Source organism: Carassius carassius, chromosome 39, assembly GCF_963082965.1.
Source record: "Carassius carassius chromosome 39, fCarCar2.1, whole genome shotgun sequence".
NCBI classification, from domain to species: domain Eukaryota; kingdom Metazoa; phylum Chordata; class Actinopteri; order Cypriniformes; family Cyprinidae; genus Carassius; species Carassius carassius.
The window spans coordinates 15,839,380-15,846,783 of NC_081793.1; positions in this window are offsets into that span (position 1 = coordinate 15,839,380).

Below are 7,404 nucleotides of genomic sequence, written 5' to 3' on the forward strand. Positions count from 1 at the left end.
ATATTATTGTACAGAGAAAATTTTATGTAAATACAATTTTACAGAGGATACATCTGTTAAACAGAATGTTGTTCTGTGTTTTTTATTTTTCTTCTTTTTTTCTTAAAGATACAACTCCAGATGTCTATACATCATTGCTGTGTGAAGACTGCTGAAGAGAAGTAACAAGTAGGGCTTTTTTTTTAAATAAGGATTGACAAAAGGAAGGAAACAAGAGATGTAGAGGGCCCCATGTCTGTGTTTGCCTTGGGCCCCAAAATGTCTAAATCCGCCCCTGTGTGTGTGTGTAAAGCTACGTTGACTTATGTTATTCATACAATACCTACTCAAATAAACATCAAAAACAAAGCCGGCTGCAATGAATTTCTGTGCAAAACAGCTTTTACTACAAACACTTTCACACAAGAACATTGTTATCACACAAGAACATTTTGATAGAAAACAAAAAATATTTAAAGTAGATAAAATTAGAATAAATAAAATGGAAATGTCTACATACTATTACTACTGTAAACTTTGCAAATAGGACATCAGCCCCTTCAAGTCAATGAACAATAACAAAGTGGGCTGCAATGAACATGCACAACTAATAACTAATAACATAACGCTATAAAGGGTTGGCCTGCGCTGGGTGCGCCCCTCCCCCTATAACTGTTCTGTCTCGCGGGGGAGCTCATTTGTGTGCATCTGTGTGAAACACGCATAGGAAAAAAGAACGACAGAAAGAACGGCTCCCCTCCAGCCGCGACTCGGCTCCCATCGTTCATGTTTATGAGCCGTTCAAAAGAATCGGTTCGTTCGCGAACGTCACAACTCTAACGTCTGCTAGTGAAGTAAACTTTTAACACGCATGACACAAGACGAGCATCTCGAAACAGACATCTTTAATTAAATATATATATATAAAAAAAAACAAGAACATAACCTGAAACATCAACATCAACCCGGGCTAATCGTCGAGAAAAGAAACATACCAGATGATTTATCCACACTTTATGAACCACCTGCTCTGCCCTATTTACGGAGTAATATTGCATTTACGCCAGTTTTCGCGAAAAATAAACTGCAAGTCTAGTCTTTTGCTGCTAAGTGGTACACAAAGTTTTGACGTGTCCCCCACACTTTTAATATCATGGAAATTCGTCCCCCGCACATTTTCAGAAGGCGATATGAACATTACGGAGAGCTAAGCTCTCCTGCAATGTGTGTTTCATTCATACTCGAAGCTGGAGCGCGCTCTCGCGCTGAAAGTCATAACAGGAAACTCCTAATATGGACAACAGCGTCCAGCTATCGCTGTATGAAAACAGTTGTTTTCACAGAAAAACAGACACTTTTGGAAACACGAAGACATTTAACATACGACTGCAACAATATATGGTTTTTCAACTCATCTCCAGCAGGTGATAAAGTATATGAACAATGCAGTGCTAATTGACATAGCATTTATTACAGTATAGAAACTATTATAACTTATGTGAAAAAAGTGTTTGTAGTATATAAAAAAATCATTATTATTTGTTATTGTCCAGTAGTTATAGATTTCTAAGCCAATTATCAATGCGCATATCCACTACCTGTCAAGTCTCTTCTGTTCACCAAGCCTGTATTTATTTGATCAAAAGTACAGCTAAACAGTAAAATTGTGAAATATTTTTACTAGACTATTTAAAAAAACTGTTTTCTATTTGAATATATTTCAAAATGTAATTTATTGAGATTTCAAAGCTGATTTATTTTACCATCATTACTCCAGTCACACGATCCTTCAGAAATAATTCTGATATTCTGATTTGCTACTCAAAAAAATAAAATAATAATAATGATAATGTTGAAAACAGCTGGGTAGATTTTTTTTTCAGGTTTCTTTGATGAATAGAAAGTTCAGAAGAACGGCATTTATCTGAAATATAATAATTTTGTAAAATGATGTCTTTATCATCACATTTGATCAATTTAAAGAATCCTTCCTAAATAAAAGTATTCATTTCTATAATTTCTTTTCCATAAAATATAAATTATGCTGACTCTAAGATTTTGAATGATACACTGTATAATGTTGCAAAGTCTTTTTATTTCACATAAATGCTGATCTTTGGATCCTTCTATTCATCAAAGTACACTGAATAAAATGTACTCAAACTTTTTTAAATATTGGTAATCAGCATATTAGAATGATTTGATTTCTGAAGGATGTGACACAGAAAACTGGAGTAATGATGCTGAAAATTCACCTTTGATCACAGGAAAAATGGTAAAATATATTCGAATAGAAAAGTTATTTTAAATAGTAAAAATATTTCACAATATTACCTTTTTTTTAGATGTACTTTGGATCAAATAAATGCAGGCTTGGTGAGCAGATGAGACTGCTATAAAAACATTAAAAATCTTACTCTTCAAAAACTTTTTACTGGTAGGCAATATAGATTACAGAAATGTTATATTGTAATGTTTTATATATATATATGTAATTTCTGTCCCCCTCACGTTTGAAAAGATGGTTACGCCCCTGAATGTAAGCAACATCTGATCGCTCTCAAAGTATAATGCTGTCAGAAATTTGGCCTTGGCACAGTAAGTTAGTGAACCAGGTTAAAATGAACACAATTACTGAACACTGATGTCTTGCTACAGTGGTCATATAGCAGTACAATATCTATATTTGTCTTCCTTGTAGCTGCTTGTAAATGTATTTTGTTGTATATTCATGAATTTGTTGGCTAACAATCAATCACATTTAACTTATCTGAACTGTATAGTGATTTTATCCTATATTGTAAAATTTGTGTAATTTGAGAGTAGTCATTCAGGTCCACCCTATTCCACCAAGGTCCACTCAGTTTAAAATTTCTGACCTCGCCACTGCTGCAAATCCATTTATCCTTTGCTGAAATTTCCGAGTCTTCATGGAGAGAACGCGTTGCCTCAGGAGCGCTTCTGCCCGAGCGCTTTGGAAAGAAGGAGAAAGCGGAGCGCATAGCCTTTTCCACGCCTTATTAGGCGCGATATGTGAATGGCCCCTTAATCATTATTAATTATTTTTTGCTTGCATACACCTTCAAATATGCCGTGGAGAATCACCGAAAGTGACCAAATTAGATTTTGTGAACTTTTTTTTTTTTTTTTTTGCGAAATTCGAATATCATTTTTATTTATCGAACAATTAGAGCAGAACGAATATTCGAATGTTCGACTATCCGTGCACATCCCTACTTTCCTCACCTTTTGCTTTCCAGACATTGGATGTGCAGCAGCGCTTTCCTCATCAATAAAAGGAAATTATTGACACTGTCTAAATTCCATAAAGCAAGGTCTACCACATGAATTCTGACGTGACCGTGACCATCCGTCTTCTGCCCCTCAAGTATTGATTTAGCGGTGATGGAAAATAAAAGACCCTACACCAAAAGGTAAAAAAGGTCCTTTGCTCTCAAAGTCAGTTTTTAGCACAAAGCTAAGTCGGCACATGGGATGCCAGAGTATGAATTAGTGGCTTCATTCATCTTTAGCAGATCTGTGGCTTTCAGTGCGCTCCCGTGTGACATCCCGTTGGCCGAGGTCTGCTCACTGGGATTCCTGTAGCATTCTGTCATTTACTCCACACATACAGTACATGCACACATAAAGACTACCAGATTGACTACTACAGTACAGAGCGCTGTAGCCACAGGCTTCTATAATAAACTAATCACATTGTATCAACACACAGAGGGTGTAAGCTTTCCTCAAGCAGAAGAGGCAGTGCAATGGAAAAACCGCATGTTTCACTGAGACAGTCCCTTTTCTGTGTTCCTGAGGAATGAAAGGAAAGAGAATGAAAACAGTCTGGTGTTCCTATGGGTCATATGATTGGCACACGCGGTAAAAGAGTCTTTATTTTGTGTAAATAATCTTAACTTGTGAAGTAATTGTAGTATTTATTTATCTTTGACTGTCTGATCTTGTGCTCTCGGTGACATGCCGGTGAGTTGAACGTACAAAATTGCCTGAAGATTCCTGGTTGAAAGTTTCAATAGCCAAACTCTGTTGGAATATAATACAGAACCCATCATATTGTGTAATACTGCTGGGCTTAAAAGTAGCAGTAAATCACTACTGTGTTTTTATTTGTCTGTTCCAGGTTGTGGATAACTTGTCTGGTTTTACTTACTGCTCCTAACAAGTCAGTCTGATTCACTTTAGTGCACTTGTTACTGCATAAACTATGATTTGTTGGCTCATTTTCATTTTTAACCTTGTATGGTACAAAAGTACATCTAATGATTAATGCTTTTCTGTGCGTGTTGTGAACGCCAGTAATTCTTTCTTACACTTCTGGCTTTAAGAGTGCAAAAGTAGCCCTGCTTTGAGGTGCTTTCAACTGCACTGCTGGAGGTCTCAAGTCTGATTTCACCTTTGGCAAAGTTTAGTGCTAAAATGTTTACATTTGGCCAATCAAGCTCCAGACAGTAGCGCCTACACGAGAGTGAGATCATGCGTCCTGCCACCAGCAGCATTATTATAAGTCTACAGCACATAACAGACCAGATGGGCCATCATATCCCTCATTCAGATCCCTCCAAGTTACTCAATAGCCCTTTCTACACCTGATATTAGCATTTCAAGTGACTGATGTGAGAAGAAGGTCTCTCACTACATGCATTACGTATGTAGCCTTATAAGTGTAATGCTGCATTTTGATTAAACATAAAAAGTAAAATTAAATAAGTCACTGCACTATAGCTATCAAAATGTACTTGATTTTCATTGAATATTATTATTTATTATTTAATTTCTTATACCCTGTTTTATATCAGCCCAATACTTGAATTAAAGCCTGCACCTTTGAGATTCTACAGTCTCAAATGTCAAAAGCAAATCCTCTAGAATATCAGTAAAAGAGCCCCTGAATATGGAGCTGTCTGTTATGGTGGAGACCTCATAGGACCGTTGATGGTTAGCAATTGTTTGACCGGAAAGTGGAGTGTTTCGAGTGAATGTTTCGTGGAGTGAACTACGGTGGACATCAGAGGATCTAGAGAAACATATATTACCATTATAGAGCGATTCCCAGACACATCTCTCTGTTTTATTGTCTTTTTATTGCTTTGGATAGACGACCAAGAGCAATAGCCCTATTTTAAATGTGATGTGCTTGTGAACAAAGATGCAATCTTGATTCAATTATGTTTGCCCATCAATCATTTTCCAGGAGCAAAACAAAACAAAAAAAATCAGAAAAGTTGCAGTCTGACCCAAACTTTTTTTTTTCTTATGTCTTATTGCATAATTGAAATTTTTTTATTGCTCTCAGAAGACTTATTTAGAGATACGGCCTCTATCAAATCTAGTTTTTGTCTGTGGATTTGCTATGCTGCTGGCACCCTGTGTGTTCAATTTCTCTTCACTTAAAGAGCACTTAGCACTCTTAATGTGTTGTACAGCGACTCCTGCTAACCACAAGTCTCCTGCCGTGGAGTTTAAATCCAGACATCAGGGTTATATCAAAAATACAAACATATAAAGACATGTTTAGAAATGAGTGAGTTACAGAGCAAATCAGTGTATGAAGGGCCCGGGGCCTGCCTGTGGAAAGTGTCTGTCAGCGTTTGGATTTATGATGCCATCATAGTACTCGTGTATGAGTGCTGCCCCAAAATACCCACTGGCAAAGTGATGCCACATTGCCTGCCAAGTTTACATGTGTAACTGTGGATTCCCTAAGAGAAAATATGTCACATTAAGGGTAAGAGAGAGTGTGTGTGTGAGTGTGAGTACAACAATTATTAAACCTGTCATTTGGCCATAGGCACGAGGCCTCAAGTTATCAAAGCCATATGCTGATATTCAGACCAGCAGCATCATTGCAAGTGTATTGCTTTTATACAAAACACAATAAATGAAAGTTGAGTCACTTACATTTTAGACACAAAAAAGCTACATTTTTATTTTCCAAAAGCAGCCAAAACAGAATTAATGTGTCTTGAGCAATAGACTTATTATTATAATTATTGTTCCTGAATTAGTGTTTTTGAACTAATTATTTAAGTGAATGATTCAATGACTCATAAAAGCTCTAAAGCTGCATCTAAAATAGCATACTTTCTAAGTAGTTACAGTACTTATTTTGATTAAGTATTCTTGTGACCATTAAAAAGTATGTTCTATATATTATGAATGTAATCTGGGTGTACATTCATCATGGTCTAATGGAATAGTCAAATGTCAATTGGATGTCCACTAAAAAATCTTGCCAAAAGTAGTAAGTCATCTGTGTGTTGCCTACTGTATATTTTAGGGAAGTATGCAGATTTGTTTTTAAAAATAAAAATAAAAAACAGTCAAGTAAATGATTCAATGACAATGGTATGTATTGTTTCTGACTGAAACAGTGTTTTGAACGAATCGGTTGAATAAATGATTCAATGACTCGTCAACATCTACTGGATGTAAGATCTGGTGTGAGAGGAACTTATAGTAAAACATTCATGACTGATATATTACAGACACAGAGATGGTTGAACTAACAGCAGCCCAGGAAAGAAAAATAAACTAAAAATAGGAAGACACAGAGAGCAAAGTGAATTGAGGTTGTGTTACAGATGGTCATTTGTAAATCATAAGCCCCATTCAGAGGTCACTTTTAAAGCGCTGTGATTCTAGGTGGATAAAAAATTTTTTTTATTGTTATGATGCGCTAATATGTGTTACTGTCAGTTTAGTTGTAAATAATGTCTGCCTGAAAATGTTTGGCAAGCGGACATTGGCATCTTACATGATTTCTGTGTATATTATCATTGTATAGTCTAGAATACATCACAAAATGTGCCTAGAGAGACCAATATTTTGAGTTGGAGTCTAGACAGTTTGTTTATTGACAACAGTAGTTTTATTTAAAGTGGAGTCGTTGCAGTTACCTTTGAATTTTTGAAGTGCTTTCTTTTGATTCTATGCCACACACACAAATGAAGAACACTTCATCAACAGTGTATCAGAACGGCTGAAGCGTGTGTGGACATTGCTTTCTTTCTCTTGCTGTCTCTGTCAGCCAAACCGCATTCCAGCTGCAGATGCCATCCCTTCCATCTGTTCTACCGACGGGGTTCCACTTCACTGTACTGAAGAATTTATTTAACTTTCGGTTTAGAAATATTAGACAGAGAAACATGGGCCATGAGGTTTCGCCCCCTCCTCTCTGTGTCTTTTATGTTTGATCTTGTCGTTATGTGCTGTGTGGTTCAGGCCCCTGATTTGTACTATATTTCTCCTGTCATAACCACTCGTGGCATAGCACTTCTGACCAACGACTGATCCGGTTCCGGCATGAAAGCCAGTTATTCTAAACAAAACACAGGAGTATAGCAGTGAATACACTCCACTTAAGATAAGAGAAGTTTAGACAGAAAGAATCAAGTCAGATTG